The 23707-nt window shown below is 38.5% G+C and overlaps 1 pseudogene across 1 annotated transcript; it reads right to left on the reverse strand.

Moving 5' to 3' along the window:
* Nucleotides 1–3256: 3256 nt before the first annotated feature.
* Nucleotides 3257–4023, reverse strand: LOC311178875 (large ribosomal subunit protein eL8-like; annotated as a pseudogene). The gene has a single exon. The product of its transcript is annotated as a large ribosomal subunit protein eL8-like (transcript).
* Between the last annotated feature and the right edge of the window lie 19684 nt (nt 4024–23707).

Consider the following 23707-nt stretch of genomic DNA (forward strand, 5'->3'; position numbering starts at 1 on the left):
GCCATCAAGACGCCGTGCAGAGGACTAGACATTCATGATCCAGGAAGGCTCTTTTTGCCATCAAATTAGCCCACAGCCCAGTGAGCAATGTAGATGTTTAAACAAATAGGGGCAGTGCAAGACGGCCAGTGGAAAAAGTGTTCCTCATCACTTACCGTTATCACTTGTTGTTAGGGAAGTGCAAATGAATGCCACAAAGAGATGACAGCTCAGACGTAGGAGAACGGCCTGTGTCAAAAAGACCAGAAACAACAAATACTGGCAAGGATGTGGAGAAAAAGCAACCCTCTTACATTGTTGGAAGGAATATAGATCGGTCCAGCCTCTGTGGGGAATAGTACGGTGGTTACTCAAAATATTAAAGATAGACCTACAGTGTGACCCAGTAATTTCTCGTAGGTCTCTACCCAAGTAATATAAAATCACTAATATGAAGGGATGTTTGCCCGCCTATGTTGGTGGCAGCACTGTTTACAACAGACAGGGTGGAAGCAGCCCATGCGCCCAATGGCAGAGCAGTAGATTGAGAATATGTGGTAGAGATACACAAGAGAATACTGCTCAGCTAGAAAATCAGTAGAACTCTTGCCGTTTGTGATAATATGAGTGAACCTGGAAGGGATTATGCTAAGTGATATATCAGAAGGAGAAAGAGAAATGCTGGATGGTTTAATTTAGATGAGGAATATAGAGAAACAAAACAAAGGATAGATAAAGCCAAAACAATAATAATCCTACAAGTCTGAATGTAGAATTGAGGCTACCAGAGGGCAAGTGTGATGGGAGAGAGCAAAGTAGAAAGGGGGCACAGTGGACCGTGGTGGAGAATTGTAGGTGCCTTGATGGTGGGTGTGGGATGCAACAAACATATAACCTATATTGTGTTGTGCGACCTTAATAAAAAAATCAAAAATAAATGAACAGATAAGGACAGTGCAATGTGGTCCTTGTTTGTGAGGAATGTTCGAGTTGGAACAGCGAGGAGGAAATAAGAATAATTTCGAGGAAGTGGAGCCAAGCAAGACTTCACTGAGGAAATGAAGTGTGAATTAATTCTGAAGACTGAGTAGGAATGCACCACTTAAAAATTTAATTCATGAAGATAACATTTTCACTCTGGGAAATGCTTTTAAAACTTCTAGGAACAAGGGAAACATTACTAATATGTCACTCTAAGATATGATTGGAAAACTGAGTGAAGGAGTTTAGTGATCAGAAGCATATGGCCTAATCAACTATTTTGAAAATTCTGCTAAATACAAAAGTAATTAGAACATAAATAGCTACACACTAACATAAAATGATATGAAGTTTAGAAGCTAGAATTCTTCAGAAAAAGGAAGTATTAAAGTCATGTGAATATTCTGAAAGTTGATAAGAAATGTAACTTGAAACTCAGGCTGGAAGATGAGGAAGAGTTGGGAAAAGAGAGGTTGACCACAATAGTGCCTTTTAAAATATTTCTGAAACTGTTCTTGCTTATTTAATTTACAGTTAACTTTTTAAAATTTCTAAATCTAATTTTATGTAAAATAAAAGTAACTATCTTTTAGAAGAATTTTAATTTATGGTCATTGAATCAAGTGGAATAGATGGAACTTGCTTGAACAATAACCCCCTTTTGCAAATCTAATTGCATTTTCTGAAATATTTTAAATGGCATTTAATATATTTGATTTTCCTTTTAAATACTTCGAATGTCTGATGAGGCAAACTAGACCTTTAATAAGCAAAACTCCCATAAGTACTTAACTGTTGTTAATAAATTAAAGTTAGAAATGGAACAAGTCTTAGGTTCTTTTAAACATATTCCTGAAGTGAAAAAAAAAAGACTCTCAAACTTAGTCTGGAACAATGTAGTCCTCGAAGCTTTCTGGAAAGTAATTAACATTTCTGATTAAATGTGTAAGCAATTTTACAGAAAGATTTGAGAGCTTCTTCTGGGAAACCACCCTGGTTGTTAGTCGTGGAAGGACCTTAACAACTTTTACCCAGTCTCCAGGGAGTTTAATTATCTTTTCTTCAGATATTCTATATCTAGTCTCCCAGTGACTGTCTAACCATTCTTTTTTTTTTTTAATCCTCTAAAATATTACTAACAGAACACAAATCTTTGAATTATTTCTATTACAAAACTTTCTCTTACAGCAAGTTTTAAATAAAATTTAAAATTAAAGAATTTGTAACATTCATATTAACATTCTTTGAAAAATTAAAAAGGAAACATCATAACAAATATAAAATGAACATGAGAGAGACATAAGGAACCCAGTGATAAGGACTGGGGTACCTGAGAAGCCAATAATACATAAAACAAAAATCAGTGGCAATCAGGAACTGTGAAATGAATTGGTAATAGATACAAGTATGTTTTTCCTTGGAATGGAGGTAATTACCTTGATGAAATTAACGCTACTTGTGTGGGGCAGAATTCATTTGCACCGCTATGGTAAGGCCCATTTACTTGCTGCCCACTTTTAATAATTAGAGGAGTTGTGTAATAGCCAGGTTAGAGACAGTCTATCTGCTGTCGGGATCACCTGAAGTGGGTTCCATGTGGCGCCTGCTGTCCCACTGGAAAGAAGCTAATGAGGCTTCTTTTGCCTATTTAAAGGTTTTTCACAATTTTCCCCACAGTTTTCCCCCTAGACGATCATAATAATCTCAATGATTTTCTTAATCACACATAACACAAAGGGCTGGTCTCATTGGGTTTGGCCTAGTTATTTATACAGATGCAACAGAGTATTAATATATGCCTTTGAAATTGCTTTGCAAATCTAAAGTCATACTTCATGTATTAATACTGTTGTATCTATAAGACATAATATACCATATCAGAATAAAATTCCAAACAAACAGGTACCACAAAATTTCTCACACCAATTTTTTCAGTTCTAAATAATTCTTATTCCACTGACTTTTAGGAATCTTGTTTCACAAAGGTATCTGCTTCATGGAAAAATATCCCAAAGTCCTGGCTCAGTCCACTAGTAGTTGCCTAAGCCATATCAGCTCAGACACTTGTGCCCAAATCAATTCTTGGGAGGCTCCAGAGCTTAAAGTACCTGTGAGAGTCCTTTCCATGAGGCTCTGAGCTTCTCCTTCATCAATGAAGCTCTGCAGCTTTGCACTTTGGGTTTCCTTCCTGCACTAATCAGAGATGTAATAAAGCCAACATAAATAAGAAGATTATTCTTTATTTTTTTGAAGGAGAACTATTATTTTTAAGTACAGAAGATGCAACAGCATACCCTCAGCTCAGTTTGGTGGTGAGTTCTTTAGCCTCACCTTCCCCAGTTTGGTTCATGCGAGCCCCAGATTTTGGACCTAGGATGTTGCCTCCCCACTGAGGGCAGATCTCATCATATCTGTCATTGTGATTGGTCCTGACAACTTCCACTGGCTTAGCCAGGGGTCCTTTGTCTTCCAGGTTAACCTGTGTGAAAGCGATGATGGTACAGGTCTTTCCTGTAGACAAGACGCCCCAGCCTAGCCTCCCCTTCTTGTAGAAGGGAACCCCACCTTCTGACACAGAGCAGGCAGGAAGATAACCAGGTCCATGGGATCCACATCCTGTACAGTCACACCAGAGAGCCTTCTTGTTTTCCACTGGGGTTGTGACAGTATTAACCCCTGCTCCAAAGACTTACTGAAGATGTTCTCTTTGCCAGCAGTTTTCTTCTCAGCCTGGGCCAACAATATCTATTTCTAATCCCTCTTGGTCTCTGGTCTGTACATGCTGGCCAACCTCAGCAGTCAAGCAGCAGTTTAGGGGTCCAAAGCCTTGGTGAACTGGTTAATGGCAGGAGGCAATTTCAATTGCTTATGGGGAATAGGCCCTTGTCCCTGCATGTTACGGGGCCATTTGACAGAGTGGGTGAGGTCGCTTTTGGGCTGGATGTCCTGTCCAATGCCAAAGTTCTTGGACCTTTCTCAAGATTTACCACCTTCTTGGCCTCCTGCTCGTCACATGGCGGGGGCCGGGGCCACATTCTCCTTGGCCTGCTTTCCTTTCTGCATCTTGAGCAGCTGCAGGAGAGACCAGGAAATTATTCTAGAAAGAGAAAAAAGTCTCTTCAAAGCTTCAATTTCCTTATTTTCTCAAAATTTTAGAAATAATTGATTTATATAAGTGCCCATTTATATTTATAAGTGAATCAGAATAGAGGCCCTTTGGGCCTACCCTGGTGGCGCAGCGGTTGAGTGCTGGGCTGCGAGGCTGCCTGCTGCCTCTGCACTGCTGGTTCGTTCCCCGGCCACCGGCGAGGGTCCCACAAAAAAAAAAAAGAATAGAGGCCCTGTAAGAGATTTTATAATCTCATTATTAATAGGCTCCAGAGTGAGGAAAATATTTTATTCTCACTCAATGAAGAATAAAATTCTTTGAACTAAGTTAAAGTCTTATACCTTTCAAATTAAAAATCTCAAATCATGAAATAAGTCGGAGGAGGAGAGACATATAGGGGATGATTGCACTCATATGTGGAATATATAGAAAGCAAACTGAGGAACAATGAAACTAAACCAAAAGAAACCCTAAAAATATAACTTCAGAATTGAGGCTATAAAAAAGGGGGTAGGGGAAAAGGTCCAGTGGACTATGGTGGAAGACTGTGGGTGGTTTGGTGTTGGGTTTGGTGTGATGTGACATATACCTAAGGGTGTGATCTTATATCCCTACATCAGACACAGTGTTGCAAACCAATGTTACCACAATAACAAGTAATAAAATTCAAAAAATCTCAAATCTATTGTGTATTAGACATTTTCTATTTGAATAAAAAAGCTAATCTGTTACTTTCTTCAATATACCAATTCTTTAAAACATTAAAAAAACCTTAAATTATAAAAAGTACTCATCTCAAAATGTTAATAAAATGGTTTGGTTTACTTCATCATTTCTTTAATCCAAAACCATTCCTAGGTTTAGAAAACACTTCTACTAAAAAAGAAATTCGCCTTATCAAACAAATTGAGGTTATGTCAATGCATTTCTATGCTGTTGTAACTATTTCTGACCAGATGTTTGAGACTGGACATGGGATGCTTTTGCAGGTGTGTTGGTGTGATAGTCCAGCAACAGAGTCCTCTGAATGCACACACTTTAAATGGCTCCACTTTCACAATCTCTTTTTCCTGGACTAATATCTTTATTAAGTTCTTTTGATTCGAAAGAGAGAAGGTTGTGCCCCTATTAAAGCTACAGGTAACCTCTTTATATCTTGATGGGATTCAGCATTTCTTGACCAATCCTTCAATATTTTAAAGTATTTAAATTTATAATAATTTAATCTGTTCCAAAGGCATCTTGTCGATGTTTCACTGGAGTCTCGTTACCTCTCATCCTCTTCAGAGAAATAAGGTTGAAGCTATTCAATGATATTTCAAGCTTGCATGCTCTGGGCATCTTGATTCTTTGTAAAGCAAAAGTAAACAGCAAAATCCAACCAACCCAACCTCTCAACCAACAAAAACCAACCCAACAAAAACCTATTGCATACCTTGTTAACTAGCATGTCTTCTGAGGGTCTTGTCTCTTTCCTATCTGCTTTTCATACTACCTATACAAGTAGACTTGTTGAAGTAGCTATGCAGAGGGTAAAATTTTCTGTATCATTACACAGAGAATTATATCACTTCTACAGATCTCTAAAATTATCAACAGATTTGCCTGAAGATGACATCTGTTCCAAACATCATAGAGCTTTTAAATTAGACAACTCAAAATAAAAACACATTGTCTATAACTGAAACCTAGACCTTCTTCTAACATTTTTATTTTCTATTCTCTCCACCCCCATCGAATAACACCCTCTCCCCTACAAAAGCCCGTTTTTTCATGTTCTAGAAATATGTCAAGTTTATTCAAGCTCCATTCCCACCTCCGCTTCCTGTCTTAGCATGCTTTTTCTTTCCCAGATCTCCGATGGTCCCTCTTCAGCTTTTCTAAACTCCACCTTCCTTCAAGCTCCGTCTGGTTCCTACATGATGCTTTTTAATTATCCCACCCTCAGTGATTTCTCTTTCTCTGAAATCACATGGCATGGGTAGTCTGTTTCAACCAAGTTAGCACTACTATTGAGAATGTTTATTTCCATTTCCTGGAGTCAAATTTCTTTAGGCAAAGAGCCTGACATGTTATTAGGACTGCTCGCCACCAGGGCTGAGCATGGTGTTGAGGGTTTGAAGGGTGTTAAAGGAGCTGCATTGGAGTAAAATGTTCCTTAGGGCAGGTGCTGCTGCCTTTATTTTATTCTCAGCCCTCAGCAGTGCCAAATGCACTCACTAAACATTTGTTGAATGAAACACGTGATTCTCAGTAAATACTTTCTAAGTTGAAGACTGCTCTGGCCCATGTTTATGTAGAAATATAAAATGATCTTGAAACACTGCTTTTCACATTGTGAATGGCTGGAACTGGAACTTTATCTTCTTCCCCAAATCAACAAGGTCGCAAGGACAGGCTTCTTCTTCTTTCTCCTCTCTGATAAGATATTCCAAGGATCTATTCTAAGATACTTCACTCCCTAAATACTTTTGTGTTTCCATTTCTTTAAAACCGTAGCTGTGGGACCTCCCTGGTGGTGCAAGGGGTAAAGCACCACACTATGAAGCAATCTGAAGCCTCTGCAGCATGAGTTCTATCCCTGGCTGGTCAGGGAGCAACCCACATGGCGCAGCAGACCTCTCCTGTCTCCCCGCTGCTCCCCTCAGCAGTGTGTTTCAGTCAGTCTGCCTGTTCTGTTCCCTGCTCTGTCTCTGGTGAATCCTCTCACCCTGTGCACCATATCTCTGGCCTGTACCCCAACTCTTGTATGCATAAATAAATAAATAAATCTTTAAAACAAACAAACAAACAAACAAAAAAAAACAACTGTGGTTGTGAATGGGTATAGGGAAACAGAGAACCTGCTTACCAATAATGAACATACATAGAAAGCTATTTTTAAAGCTATTATCCTTGGTATACCCTGAGAAAGGGTGATTTAGATGAAGGCCAGATATACTTAGGTTTCTGTGAGTTCACTAGGTTAAGAAATAGAAAAATTTCTAACACTTCCTCATGGAATTGCAGGCTGGATATTAATATTTAACCTAACCCTCAATGATAAAGGACTTCATTAGTGATCAGAGTACTATCTGGAAATGAAGATATGTTGGTTTCATTCTGAGTTCTGGGGGACCTTAATTCTGGGGAATATTAAGTTTATACTTTTTGTAAAATAGCCCTGAACTATCCTACTGTGATGATCTCTGCGTGAGAGCCTGTTCCTCCTTGACATTGGTATGGATCCAGAACCAGCACTGTGTTTTTTTCTTACATTTCCTATCACTGCAGCCCAGCACTCAGCATAACACTGGCCCACAGTAAGTGACTGGAAGTCCTTGACTCAATGACACCTTTTAAACCTATGGTAACAAATATTTTACTTTTCAAAGTGGCAATATTATAAAAGGCCACAAGATGGGCTCATTACACTGTGAAGGCTTGGGATAGACTCCTGAGTCATGAAACCAACGTTTATTTTTCTGCCAAAAATGAGGAACATTTCATATATGTTCCTGATCTTAAGAAAGAATTACATGCCTTTAATGACAAATTCTCTCAATGTTTAATAATTTATTTACTCAATTAAGGAATTTTATTCAAAGAAAAACCATAATGCTGTTTAACATCATGATGTTTGTCACTTTGATAAGCATCAAGGCTTTATCCCTTTTGTGATATATTCCTTACTTTCAAATTGAAATATGTGTCTTGCTATTTATGGAGTCAAAAATTGTATTTCTTCTTAGACTTTAACAGGGTATTTATCACGTTATTTCATTCAAAAGATTAAGTTCACTAAATTAAATGGTCATTTTTTTTGAATATTTTTATCAAGGGGATGTTTGTTTACATTATTGTTTGTATTTTGAAAGTACAAGGCCCCCCTTCAGGTGTTGTTACCTGTGCACCCACCACTGAGGTGCCCCCCATCCTTCACCACAGTCCATTGTGCCCCCGCTCCAACTTTGTTCTCGCTCCTCCGCTTCCCTTTCTGGTTACCTCAGCACTACAGTCAGCATTCATGGGCTAGTTTTTTAGTATGGCTTTATCCGACCCTTTGGTTTCTCTATAATCCGCGTGAAAGTTACACCATCTGGTACTTGTCTTTCTTGTTCTGACTTATTTTGCTTAGCATAATCCCCTCCAGTTCCATCCATGTTGTTGCAAATGGCAAGAGCTTATCTTTGGAGAGCTGAGTAGAATCCCATTGTGTATATGTACCACATCTTCTTGATCCACTCATCTGTTTTTGGACATTTAGGTGATTGCCATAGCTAGGCAGTTGTAAACAGTGCTGCAGTGAACATAGGGGTGCAAGTTTCCCTTTGAATTAGTGATTTTCTATTCTTTGGAAGTGTACCTAGCAGTGGAATTGCTGGGTCATATGGCAGATCCATTTTTAATCTTTAGGAAACCTCCACACTGTTTTCCATGGGGGCTGGACAAGTCTCTAGTACCACCAACAGTGTGTGAGGGTTCCTTTTTTTCCACATCCTCATAGGCGCTTATTGTTACTGATCTTTTTGATGTGAGTCATTCTCACAGATATGAGGTGGTGTCTCACTGTGGCTTTGATTTGCATTTCCCTGACGCTCAGTGTTGAGGAACATTTTTTCATGTGCCTGTTAACTATCTGAATGTCTTCTTTGGAGAGGTATCCATTTAGCAATTATGCCCATTTCTTGATTGCGTTATTTGTTCTCTTTTTATTGAGTTGTGTGAGTTCCTTATGTATCTTTGATATCAGCCCATTGTCAGATGTATTGTGTACATGTTTTCTCAAAAGGGCCTCTTTTCCTAAGTGAACAAGTCTTGAAAATTGACTATTATGTCAGGGTTGTCCACATTGTTGTCTCATTTGATACTTATTAACCAGATGTGAAAACTGAAGTTACCTATCTGAGGTTTGCCAAGGTCACCTACCAAACATGGTACATGGTTTTGGTGGGAAGACAGATAAAAATCAAACAAAAATGAAAGTAGAAATAAAATCAGAAGAGTTTTAGCTAATGATAACACATGGTGATGAGGCAGTGACTGAGGTGGTCCTTTAGACTGGATGGCCTCTTTGAAGAGGTGACATTTAACCTAAGCCAATCATGATAAAGAGGTGCAACCATCATGAAGTTCTGTGGAAGTCTTGGTAGCAGAAAGAACAATGGGCTTAAGGTCCAAGAGCAAGGATGTTACTGCTCTCAGTTTGGAAAGAAGGAGACAGAACTATGGCAGAAAGACCATCTAGTGTCATTATCATGTCTTTGACACAGTTGACACCAAACGTTGACTGTCCTGGCTTCCCTTGAAGATACAAAGACACAAGTATGAGTCTTTATAATGCCCACAGGGTTGTTGCTCATTTTGAGCCACTGGCACACATTCCTAGACAGAAGGAAGAATTGTTCTCAAATTGTCTGTTCTTCAGCTAAGGAGGTTCAGAGCTGTGTTCTGTTAGGAAAACTCCAAGTCAAGCAGCACCTCCTGGCACCTGTGGAAGCTGTGGTATGATTGGAATGCTCTTCATACAGTCAGTGTGGATATATGCAGTGTCTGCCGCCAGGCACTGAGTCTAAAGCCATGAAGGACACAGAGTCCTGCCTTCGAGGAGCTCATCTTTGATGACATCATGGCCAGGGGTGCAGAATGGCTTTTGCGATGCCCATGTAGCTTACTGTATGTACTTCTCTGTAGTCTACCAGAGACCTCACCAGTTGGCTAATGTAAAACTTTTATTTATTGGATAGTCACACAAAGAAGGAACTGTGCTGATTGTCAGGATTTCCATTTTCCTGCTGTAATCTCAGCTGGTTCTTTTAATAATGGGAATCCCTCTGAGGATGAAATTTTTCTTTCTTTGTTGCTAAAAACTGAATGTGTGTGATTTACAACTGCTAGTTCAGTATCTCTCACCACTTGGGAAAACTGAGAGATTAGTTAGAGGTAAGAAGAGATTATCTGGTGAGTTGCAACTTGATTTTATTTCTTGAGACCTTCAAAGGTACTTTGGTTCCATAAGTTTGGTTCCAATAAATCTCCCTTTTGCTAAATCTAATTTGTTTTGAGATTTGTTTTTGAAATTATCAGAGTCATGTTTAACGGGTTGTTTTTTTTCTCATCTGCTGTCTATGTCCTCTGACTTTATTACTTATCCTATTAATTCAGTGGGCTTAAAAGTGGAACCTAAGTTGAAGGATGTCTCACATGGGGAAAAAAAGATGGAAAATAGGGCCTCCCCGGTGGTGCAGCGGTTGAGCGCTGGGTTGCAAAGCTGCCCGCAGCCTCTGCAGCGCCGGTTCAATCCCCGGCTGCTCCCCGGCCACTGGAGGAGGGTCCCACATGGCGCGCAGACCTCTCCTGCCGCCCGCTGCTCCCCTCAGCAGTGTACTTCGGTCTTTCTGCCTGCTCTGCTCCCCGCTCTGGCTCTGGTGGATTCTCTCACCCTCCTGCGCTTCTGACTGCAACCAGTGCTTGTATAAATAAATAAAAAATAAATCTTTAAAAAAAAAAAGATGAAAAATAATCAGAGTGGATTCTGAAATGAGCCCACATGACATTATTTATGTGAACTCTTAGGTTATAGTCTGAAAAAATTCATGTGCTCTTCTATAGTTGGTCTTGGATTATGCAACTCAGCTAATTAAAGAGGATTATGTGCAGATGCCAGTAATCCTATTAATATAATAGCAGTAGTACAAAAAACTTGAAATCTGAATACTCTCTCTTATTATCAAGTTTCCACAGTGAAATTAAAATCATTAAAGTGAAATCTCCCTTCTTATTTCTTCTTACTTTGCTTTTAGAACTTATATATTCCCAACAAAACCTTTTTAAAGGCAAACAGTTTTAAACTCAGATCACTTATGCCTTTCTCCAAAGTTTAGAAAGTTACATAAGAACATTTTTCACTGCAACCCCATACCCGGAATGTTCTGACCTAGATATGAGAAGTGCCAATTTTGCTTTTATAATAAGGATCTCCTCAATAGCATAGCTGGGACTCAGAAATGGCCGTGTCTTTGTGTATGTTCTTCACATACAGGCAAAGACCCAGCATATACTTGTCCAATGCAATGAACGGGTGCAGAAGGAACACACTGAGCTCAGCATAATAAAGGCTATAGATGACAAACCCACTACCAGCATCATGCTCAATAGCAAAAAACTCAAAGCTTTTCCTCTAAGATCAGGAATAAGACAAGGATGTTAATTTTCACCACTGCTATTCAATATAATTTTGGAAATCTTTGCCAAGAAAGGACATAAAAGGTTCCCAAATTGAAAAAAAAAGAAGTAAAACTACCACTGTTTGCTGATGACATGCAAATAATGAACTAGCAGAAAGAGAAATCAGGAAAACAATTCTATTTACAATCACATAAAAAAGAATTAAGTACTTTGGAATAAGTTTAACCAAAGAAGTGAAAAACCTGTGTACAAAAACCCATAAGATATTGTTGAAAGAAATAAAAGCCACAAAGCGATAAAAAGTATTTTATATTCATGAATTAGAAGAATTGACATTGTTTAAATTGTTATATTACCTAATGCTATATACAGATTCTATCAAAATCCCAATAGCATTCTTCACAGAAATAGAACAAAAATAATGAAATTTGTTTGGAGTTATTAAAGACCCTGAATAACAAAAACATTCCTGAGAAAAAAAGAACAAAAATGATAATATCATGTTCCCTAACTTAAGGCTATACTACAAAACAATAGTAATTAAAACAGCACAGAACTGGAAAAAGATCAGATACACAGATCAATGCAACAGAACCGCACATACATGGGGAACTAATTATAATGAAAGACTCAGGAGCTTACAGTAAAACAAGGGAAATCTTCAATAAATGGTTTTGGCAAAACTGGACAACCACATGCAAAAGAATGAAACCAGACATTATGTGACACTTACACAATAATTCTTTCAAAGTGTTTTGAAGACTTGGATATAAGAACTGAAACCATAAAATTCATAGAAGAAGCATAGGCAATATACTCATTGACATCAGCATTAGAGATATTTTTGGTGACTTCAATGGCAAGGAAATAAAAGCAAAAACAAAAGTGATATCAAACTAAAAAAACTTTTGCACAGCAAAAGAAACTTGCACAAAAATGAAATGACATCCTATTGAATGGGAGAAGATATTTGCACATTATATACCGGGCAAAGGATTAATATCGAAAATATGCAAAAAACTAATAAAACTCTACAATAAAAAACCAAAAAGCATGATTAAAAAGCAGGTAGAGGATATGAATAGACACTTTTCCAAAGAAGACATACAAAAATATGTCCACCATGTTCTGCTTTTAGGGAAATGCAAATCAAGGCATGAAATACCACCTTACACCTGTGAGAAAGGTCATTACCAAGACAAGAAATAGTTGTTGAGAGGCTATGCAGAGACCTTTAAACACAGTTGGTGTGAATGTAAATTGTTGCAGCCACTATAGAACACATAATGAATAGTCCTTAACAAATAAAAAATAGAAATTCCATGTAATCCAATTATTTTACTTCTGGGTACTTACTAAAAAAATAATGAAAGCACTAATTTGAAGAGGTATTTGCACCCTCATGTTTATTCCATCATTATTTACAATAGCCAAGAATGGGAAACAATCTAAGTGCCCACTGACTCACAAATAGATAAGAATGTGGCATAGATACACAGTGGAGTCATATTTAGCTATAAAAGTGATGACACATGGATGGACTTAGAGGGGATTATGCTTAGTGAAATATGTCAGACAGAGAAAGGCCAACATGATAAGATTTCACTCATATGTGGGAAGCAGAGAAAACCTACAGGTAAACCAAATAAAACAGAAATAAACTTTTGGACTATAAGACCAGTTAATGGTCACCGTAGGGGAAGAGGGGAAGGAAAATAAGGAAATTCAGAAAAAGGGGCAATGGTAGGGTGAAGGAGAGAAGAAATTTTAGCTGTGAACAGAATGTAGTATGTCGGTTTTCAACGATGCACACCTGAAGCTTACATAAGGTTATAATGCAATGTTACTGCAATAAAAAAGTGCACAAAAACTAAAATTAGGCAAGGAAAAGAAAAAAAAGAAAATACTGATGCTGTCTAAACATTTACTTATAATCAAGAATGAATTAAATACATATGTATCTGAGATCTAATAGATAAGATAAAATTGGTAACATAGAGTTAAGAACTGACTCTAAATGTTTTCTTCATATGTCTTTATTTTTTTTTAACTGCTTAATAAGCAAGTGGAAGGATCAGGGAGGAAAGAGCCAAAGTGAAAATACTTATGAAACAAAAAGTCTCTTACCCTGAAATTTTGACATCATACCATTAAGCTGGATGATGGAGGCAGCAGCATGGTATCAGATTAGTTCCATTGCTTTCTATGAGTATATTATCACATTGGGATTGTTATTATGTATCATAATTTGTGGAAGTATAATTATAAAGGTGATATGCAGCTAAAAAAAGTCTTTGAGAAACTGGATAGGTAGTGGTGGCATTCAGTGATCTGAGAAATAATTTTGGTTGAAAATATTTTGAAGATAGGGCAAGAGTTCAATTTTTGAAATGTTCAGCTTGAAATAACTATGATACATCCCAATGGAGACATCAAACAGGCTCCTGAATATACTACTAGCCTGGAGTTCAGAGAAGAGGTCTAGACTAGAGATTTAAATGTGAGATCAAAAGCACATATTTTTTCCCCATTTTTATTTTGAAATCAATTCAGCCATACAGAAAGTTGGAATGCACAAGAACAAAAATATTCCTGTGTACACCCAGATTTCCCAGATGATAAAATCTCATATAACCATATTAAAATGATCAAAACCAGGAAATTACCATAAATTCATCAAGCACTATCTACACGCTTCATCCAAATATTGGCAGTTATCCTATTAATACCTTTTTTTTTAAACCCAGAATCCAAATCTAGGATCATATGTTGCATTTAGTTGTCATATGGTCTCTGTCTCCATTAATCTGAAACAACTCCTTTGTCTTCATGACTATGCTGTACTTAAAGAGCACTGACCAGCTATATCGTAAATTGTCCATTAATTTGGTTTTGGGTCTGCACCTTAACTAATATGATGAGTTCAAGAGCCCTTTAGAATGCCTGTGCTGTTAGGGGAAGCCTTTCTTGTTTCTAACCGTGAACTTCCTGGTTCCCAAGCTCGTAAACTGGGCAGGAGGAAGATCTTATAGGGAGAGAATCTTATGGTGACAACCTGAGAGGTTGAGAAGAGACTCTTGTCCTCCAGGCAGGTATTCACATTCCTGCCCCCCAGGTGGGCTTCTGGGTAGGCTTTTGCATTGCGGCCTGCTGCATGGACCTTCCAGTTGGGGAACAAAGAAGGAGCATTGCACTAATGTCTTTTTTATACACAGCAAATTTCCCTTCTCAAACCTGAACTGGGATGGGGATATTTTGATTTTCAATAAATTTCAGAGTTTTGACTATTTCTTGGGCTGCCCACATTCCTTGTCTCTTCTCTTCTCAAAGCCAGCAAGATAGCGTTTACCAGTCACTGTCTCTTTGATGCTGATGTTCTGGTCTCTCTCTTGTAAGGATCTATGTGATTTTATTGAATTCACTCAGATAATCCAAGATATTTTCCCATCTCAGAATCCTTAATTACATCTGCAAAGTCCCTTTTGTCATATAAGGCGACATGTTTACAGGTTCTGAGGTTAAGGATGCAGACTTCTTTGGGCACTAGTATTCAGCCTACTACAACTTTGGAAAAACAGTTTGATCAAAGTTAACATGTGCTTGTGATTTTAAACTGAACAATAAGCATCAATAATAAAATTCTTAGCAATGGGAATATTAGAAAACTTCCATAGCATAGTGAATGGCATCTTTAGGAACATTTTTCTTTTAAGGAGGGGAGCTGAACAAAAATTCTCATTATCATTATGCCTACTCCATATTTCACTGGAGGTCTTATGCAACAGATAAGAAGAAAAAAAAGAAATAGTAATGCACAAGACAAGAAGAAAAACACATTTGTAGACAAAGATTTTCTACAGAGAAGACTAAAGAAAGCTTACAAATATTGGAACTAATGAGAAAAATCAGCAAGACTGTTGGATCCAAGATAGTTATAGATATGATGTTTCTATATGCCAGCAACAAGCAAATGCAAAGCCTAATTTTTGAATTTCATTTAATTTTGACCTCATGTCATACACAAATATCAAACCCAGATAGAGTGGGGACAAATACTGAAGGAAAACTATGAAACTTGAAGGCAATATGAGAAATTAACTTTAGTGGAGTAAGGACAGAGTTCCTAAAAGGGATGTAAACAAATACAACCTATAAAGGAAAAGACCCAATTTGGTCACTTTAAAATGATGAACTCTATCAAAAGGCGCATAAAAGGAGTGTAAAGGTAAGTGTAAATATAAAAATATTCTGTAACAAGTGTAATTAAATGGGATTTATATTCAGAATACATAATGATCTGGAAGTCCACAAAAAAGAGAGCTACAGGACAGCAAAAGATTTGAACAGGCATTTAAAAAATAGGAGCACCACATGGTTCATAGAGATATAAAAAGATGCCCACCTTGTTAGTAACAGAGAAATACAAATTGAAACCACAATCAGATACCATTCTGTACTCTATAGATGGCTAAAAGTAAAAAAGCAACACACCAAGTGTTGTCATCAATATGGAGCAACAGAGACTCAGACAACGTGGGCATGTAAATTGGCACTTCACTTTAGAAAATAGTTTTAAATTTGAACATAAGTGGACACTACAACTTAGCATTTATACTCACAGCCACAGACTCTAGAGAAACAAGCACATTTGCCAGAAGGTACAGGTCTAGCACTGTTCCTACTGCACTTTTTGTCATCTTCCCAAACTGAAAACAACCTAAATATCCATCAACTGTAGATAGACAAAATTTAGCATATTCATACTTGGAAAAGCACCACAGCAGTGAAAGTACCACACATAATGACTGAACAACCATTATGTGTATCAATAATGCTCAAATGTAAAAATACGATTTTGACTGAAAGAAGTGCAAGGAATGGATGCATCATCATTCTATCTACAGACTAGAAAACCAAAATCTGATCAAAGTTCTGTTCATAGGTAACCTACAGAGGTGATGGCACTGTCAAGAAAAGCACTGGAATGTTTAATACAAAATATAAGAAGGAAGTAGATTTTTTTTTATATTGCCTTTTTAAAAATACGTTTCATACAGCTTCTCTTTGTATAATATGTTACTGCCTACGTTTCCTTTTCACTCATACCCACATTTAAGAAATTCCATTCAGGTTAGCAATAAAAGCTAAATGTTAGTTAGGAATAAAGCCTACCTTTGATTAGGAGAAAATTTCTGAAACTTCCTTAAAGGATCTACCATGGGAAAATGATTGAACAACCGTTGCTCATTGTTCCATTGCATTGGAACTCAATATGGATGAATGAAATCAGTATTGAAAGATGACCGTTCTCTAATTTATATTTGTCATGCAATGTTTTCTCCTTTTTTGGGGGATTTTGATAGACTGACTATAAATTTTTGTGGAAAGGTAAATGACCCAGATTAACCAAGATAAATTTGAAGTATAAGGATAAAGATAAAAGTCACCCAGCATGTATAAATAAATTTTATTTCTTAAAAAAGACCGGGGAATGAAGAAATAGAGCTACCATTTATCTGCAACTCTTCAGAGAAGCTTGTCCATGCAGGAGAGCAGAAATATGATTTGTCAGTATTTCTTCTGATGCACGGAAACATTCACATTAGGGATCAGCTACATTCACTGAGATGTAGTTTATGACAGAGATAATCTAGCTTAGGGTTTCTTAAATTTGCTTTGTCATAAGGGTTGCCTAGAATACTTGTTAAAACTGCAGATTCCTTTGTCACATCCTCAGCCAACAGAATCAGATTCTACAAGGCAGAGTCTGCAAGCTGCCCTGATGACTCTTCTGATTTGACAAGCTTGTTTAACACTGATCACTTTGCTAAAGATCAGTCATTGTTAGAAAGAAATGATAAAACACATTCTGTGAAGGATCACACATAGCTCTAAAATAATAGCAGTAACTATCTAGAAAAATTCATGTTTCTCATGAATGATGATTATTTCCAGAGACGTTTGCAATCTGCTTTAGTTGCTAAGTGACTCTGGAAAAATTCTCTAGAGATGTGTCTAACTTGCCAAATTAAAAAAAGGAAATTTAAGATCTTAGTTTTTAAAAGTAGTAAATATTTAATTCCATTTACTTGGCATCCGTTTAGAAGATCATTGGTCTGGATATGTTTTTCTCTTCTGCATATTTTTGTGGAAGAAGGCATAAAACAAATTTTGTTTTCTGGTTCTGTTCAACAAGATTTTTGATCCACCTGTATTTGTTACGTGTAAGAGAAAAGAACATCTAGGATGTAGCACAAATTATAATATAGGTTTCTAACACTCCTGAATTCTCTCAGTGCTCAATTTGTACCTTTTTTTAGAGTGTTTGTTCAGTTACTAAGAGAGTGTGTGAGTAAAGTTGATTCAAACAATTCAAGCCATTAATCATGACTCATGTTTATCAGGTGGACTCTGTCTATTTGGAATATTCATGGATTACCTAATTTAATTCTCAAAATTTTATGAATTATACACTATCATTTTACAGAAGGGGAAGTCTAGTTTTATACACCTGAAAAGTTACCAGAATTTGATTCTATGTGATGTGATTCAAAAACTCACACATATTTTTTTTATTTAAATTTTATTTTTATACTTCTCTTACAATTACAACCCCCTTATTTTGACCCCAAGCCCTCCTTTCCCTGCCCCCCACTCCCATAGAGTGTCCCTGGCTCATAGTTGTTTGTTGATTTTGATATTTTCTTTCTTGTAGTTATTCTTTTTCCTTGTCCCTTATTTAAGTTTTCTAGATTCCTGCTATGAGTGAGACCATCCGGTATTTTTCTTTTTCTTTCTGGCTTATTTCGCTGAGCATGATCCCTTCCAGCGCCATCCATGTTGCTGCAGATGGCATGTGTTTATCTTTTTTGAATGCTGAGTAATATTCCATGGTGTATATATACCACATCTTCTTGATCCAGTCATCTATTTTTGGGCATTTGGGTTGTTTCCAAAGCTTAGCTATTGTAAACAGTGCTGCTATAAACATAGGGGTGCAGGTGCTCTTTGGAATTGATGTTTCTGTGTCCTTTGGGTAAATACCCAGGAGTGGAATTGCTGGATCCTATGGAAGCTCTATGTTTAGTAGGTCCAGAAATCTCCGCACAGCTCTCCATAGTGGTTGGACCAGTTTGCACTCCCACCAACAGTGCAGGAGAGTTCCTTTTTCTCCACATCCTCGCCAACATTTGTTGTTGCTAGTTTTTTTAATATGTGCCATTCTCACTGGTGTAAGATGGTTATCTCATGGTAGTTTTGATTTGCATTTCCCTGATGACAAGTGATGATGAACATTTTTTCATATGCCTGTTGGCCATTTGCATTTCCTCTTCAGAGAAGTTTCTTTTTAGCTCTTCTGCCCATTTTTTGACTGGATTATTTTCTTTGAAAAACTCACACATATTTTGAATCTCTTCCATTAACAATTCATTGGGGAGAAGCCTCAGTCTCCCTTCACCCCAACGATCCCCCTTCCACAGAGAGTACCTGTCTTAGCAGCTTTGTTGTTTCCTGCCTAGATCTGTGTGTGCAGAGCTGTAGCTACACATATGTCTTTTGTTAAACATAAATGGGATCTATGCCACAAATTACTTGTAACTCTTTTGCAAAATAGCTCTTACAAATATTTTGATTTCATTACATATACCATCTACTTACTTTTTTAAAAGGCAGATTAATATTCTGTATGTACACACCAAAGCTTTTAAAGCTGTTGCCATGGAAGTAGTAGGCCCTTTCCAATTTTTCCCAATTATAAATGATACTGCAATGGCCATCCTCGCACAGCTTTATACCAGCTATGAATATTTCTGTAGGCTAGGCTCCATGAAATGAAATTGCTCGTAAAAGTATATGAACAATTAAAATTTTGTTTAATACTGCCAATTTGCACTTCAGAAAGACTGTGCTAATTTACACTCCCAAACTTCACGAGCGTGCCCACTTTCACATACCCTGCCAGCACTGGATATTATCCATTTCTTTAAATGCTTGCCAATTTGATGAACAAAATATATTTGGTATTTTAATTATATCTTTATTTCCTTTTTGTATCTTTTGCTGCCTGCTGTATATCACCTACTAGGGCAGTGTCTAAAACATAGCAAAACTCAAAAAATGATTGTCGATGAATGAAAGACTAAGTATGTTGGTCATTTGTATTTTTTCTCTAATTTGTTGGTTCATCTCTTCTGCCCAGAGGATTTGTCTCCTTGTATTTTATAAGAAATTTTTATACATTCTTGATAGTGATCAGTCTGTTATTTATGCTGTAAATTTCATTTCTAGTCTGTTGCTTGTTTTCACTTTGTTTATGGTGACGTTTTTTATTCAGAGGATGTTATTTTTATAATATCATATTTTAGCATCTTTCCCTTTATGCTTAGACAGGCACCAAGGATAATAAAAATGTCCTAATAGATTTTTTTTTCTAATACTTGAATAGTTTGTTGATTATGGTTCTTAAATTCATCTGATGTGTTTGTGTGTATTTATGTTCAAATTAAGTCTGACTTTATATTTTCCTAAATAACAGTTATTAGCTATCTTTCTGGAAAAAAAAAAGGAGCAATCTTTTCTTCTGTACTGGTTTAAAATGCATCTTTCTCATTAAAGTTCCATATATTCCCAAAAGTATTTCAGGACTCTCTTATGTGGAATTTCTAATGTTTAAACTTATTTTTATATCCTTATCTACCTTTGGATGTTACACATTTATATAGGTGAAGAGGCTAATTTTCTTGAATACAGGGAATACGCTGTCTTAATCATTACTCCTCTTTTTCAATACTTGCTAAGATTGGGGACAATCCCTGTCATGTGGCGGTTTCTCTGCAGATGTTCACGGTGTGAGCCTCAGTAGCTGGAGGTCACAGGATCTGCTCACTTTTCCTTTCCTTGCCTTCATCCGATCCTTGAGTCTGGAGGAAGAATGTGATGGTTTCCAGGGCAATCTGGGGACTGGTTAGAGATGCCCTGAGAAGCTGGCGGTGTCATGAGATACTCTCCGGGTGCCTTTTCAGAGGACCCTGCTCAATCTACACCTGTGACTTGGCAAATGTAAAAACTGACAATGTGTCATCACCTTTGGGGAAAAAAGGCAGATTCTACTATTTCTGCCACCACAGCGGGGCCTAAAGCTACGCCACGACTAAGACCTGGAGTCCCTGCCCTTCCTTCCTTTCCCAGAATCCACATCTAAGCCAGTGAGCTGCCAGACGAGGTCTCTGTTCTCCCTCTGCTGCTGCCACCCTGGGGTTTGGCTATTTTATGGTCAGTAGGTTAGCCCTGCTCCTGGTCTCCCGTGTCAGTCCTTTATGCCTTTCTGAAAGCAGTTTTCTAAAAATTCAAACAAAAGGCCTTGTGAGCACACAGTAGGAAGGCAGGAGGGACACTCCAACAGAGTTCAAGGAGCTCGAGGAATGCTTTTGAAAGGTTTCATTTGTTTTCTCCCTGCTTGGATACTTTTGTCCCCTAATTTATATTTGTTTTGGTGCCCGTCCCCCCATATGTGTCCATCTTTTAGAATTGGCAGAACTGAGTTTGTTGATTATGGTTCTTAAATTCATCTGATGTGTTTGTGTGTATTTATGTTCAAATTAAGTCTGACTTTATATTTTCCTAAATAACAGTTATTAGCTATCTTTGTGTTCTGTGTGTCCCGAGTGTCAGCGTTTTCCTTCACCTGAATCTGAGCTGTTTTCTTTCTCAGTTAAAGGAACACCTACCTCCGCTGCCTCCCAGTATTCGCTGAACCAAAATTCTCATTTTTTCCTGCCTGCATCTTGCTTGGGTCAGCCACACCTCAGCAGAGCCGAAGACTTTCTGGCCGAGGTGGAGGGCTGTTTAGCTTCTCCCTATCTCTTGAGAGAGAATGTTTACCTGATAACTTCTCAGATTGTATGTGTCAGAGTTTTACTTCAAATTTGCCACAAGGAGAATCCTGCTAAGAAACCCAACTCAAAGGATTTTTCTTCGTGAAAGCGCCTTTTCGTGAAAAATGTTTAAGTAGTAATGTTAGATTTTACCCTCCCTCCTCCTTCCTTCTTGCTTTTTTAAAAAGTATGTCTATTTGGGCCTCCCTGGTGGCACAAGGGGTTAAGCACTACACTATGAAGCAATCTGCAGCCTCTGCAGCACAAGTTCAATCCCCAGCTGGCCAGGGAGCAACCCACATGGCGCAGCAGACCTCTCCTGTCTCGCCCACTGCTCCCCCCAGCAGTGTATTTTCTCAGTCTGCCTGTTCTGTTCCCCACTCTGTCTCTGGTGGATCCTCTCATTCCCGCATCTCTGGCCTGTATCCCAGCTATTGTATGCATAAATAAATAAATCTTTAAAAAAAAAAAAAAAGCATAGTGCCTCCCCGGTGGCGCAGCGGTTGAGCGCTGGGTTGCGAAGCTGCCCACAGCCTCTGCAGCGCCGGTTCGATCCCCGGCTGCTCCCCGGCCACCGGAGGAGGGTCCCACATGGCGCGCAGACCTCTCCTGCTGCCGCCTGCTGCTCCCCTCAGCAGTGTCCTTTGGTCCTTCTGCCTGCTCTGCTCCCCCCTCTGGCTCTGGTGGATTCTCTCACCCTCCCGCGCTTCTGACTGTACCCAGTGCATGTATAAACAAAACAAACAAACAAACAAAGAAAGAAAAACATGCCTCTATAAAAAAAAAAAAAAAAAGCATGTTTACTTTAAGATCTTATTGTATGATTACTGAAAGCTGGTGGTGTTACTCTAACTTCTCAAAAGTGGGTAAATCGCATTATTGTCCATAAGAAAACTGCTCCAGCATTTTGTCATGGATTCTAGATATTTTTCAGAAGGTCCCGCTGGTTATGTTGCACCCTACAGTTCTGGTCCAGCTCAAGTAAGGGACATTTTCCTTTTCCTGTTCTTTTTTTTTTTTTTTTTTTGCCAAGACAAGGTCTATCCTAAGTGTATTAATTGAGTTTCTTGCTTAGTCACTTTTTTATATGTTTACAAATGACAGAAATTAGACATAGGCTTAATTTGTATCATTATAATTAGCCATAATATTTGTATCCCCAATGTTAATAGTCTAAAAAACTGTCTTTCTATTTAATATTTCTAAAGTTAGGATATGTCTTACAACTGAAAACACACACAAAAACCCAACCCCCTCTCTCTCTCTCACACATACACACCCCCCAGTCACTAAAGTCATTGTTGAGCTGATGATGTAGTCTTAAAATGAATTTAAAAAACACGTTTGACATTATACAAATTGGCATGTTTCTTTAGATTGTTGCTTCTTGATAGCAGGTATTAAAAAAAATCTGTTTAATCACTTCATTATGCCTTAAAAATGAGGAGGGGAAATTCAATCCAGGCTCCATTCTGGGAGCTGCTCCCTGTTCACTGGCTCCCGTGGGAAAGTTGGGAGGAAGACTTTTTACTCACCTTTTGGGGGGCCAGGGTTGGGAGGCGGGTGGAGTGCCAGGAAGGGCACAGAGCGGGTTTTCTATGATTCGGCAGATGGGTAAGGAGAGTCCTGGAGCCCTCTGTGGCTTTTTCAGGCTTTTATTGAGCTTTTACATGTAGTGCAGCAACAAGGTACCCGCCAGGCAGGGGTGTCGGGACGCCAGGAGGCCAGCAGGCCTCCAAGCCCCCAGCAAGTCTTCACTCTGGGCTTCTCTGGCTGCTTTCTCCCCTTCTCTCTCCTGCCTCTCTCCTGCCTCTGCTTCTCTCCGTGACGATCTCAATACTGAGCCATGGCCCACCGAGGTAAACAACACAGCTTACAACAATATAACAGATGCGGGTGTTCTATCAGGCAGGGCAATCCTAGTGGTGGTGTAACAGGGTGGTCCCCAGGAAAGGGGGAGGTTCCCTGCCCCACCCAAGGGAGGGTGGAGCTGAGCAGGAAGAAGAGAAGCTGAAGAAGAGACGGAGGAAGGAAGAAGCAGGATGGAGCCAGAAGGAGACCTGGAGGAGGCGCATGGAGCCTAGAGACACGTGAAGAAACTGTGCTTGTCTTTTGGTTGTGGACTGGGTGACACAGATGTGGGTGAGACCCATGGGGAGGGGACAATGGCAGCTTTTATCTTGATGTTGATTTTGCTCTTTTCCTTCCGGGCTTGTCTGGTTGTTTCTGACTCTTTTCTGTGGGTCCCCACCGGAAGATGCTTTAGACTTGTAGCAGGCTTTGGGGCCTTGCTCTGGGCCAATCCCATTTGGATGGATTTTTACCCACGAGGGGACGGGTCACTTTGGGTGCTTCACTTAGAAACTAGACTCTTTGCCTTACCTGTATTGTTTCCTAGTTTTATTAAAGTTCTTTCCCATTAAAGTCTCCTATGTTTTGTGTTGATGCGGCGGATGGCAGAACCCATTTAGAATAGGCAGGTTTGCGGGGTTTGGGCTGCCCCTCTCCCTGTCCTATAACAGTGGGAGGGCAGAAAAGCCTGAAAATCACTTACCCTACAGGGGGGCAGGTATGACTGCAGTCAGATCCAGGCAAC

The sequence above is a fragment of the Talpa europaea genome (assembly GCF_964194135.1).
Source record: "Talpa europaea genome assembly, chromosome: 10".
NCBI lineage: Eukaryota > Metazoa > Chordata > Mammalia > Eulipotyphla > Talpidae > Talpa > Talpa europaea.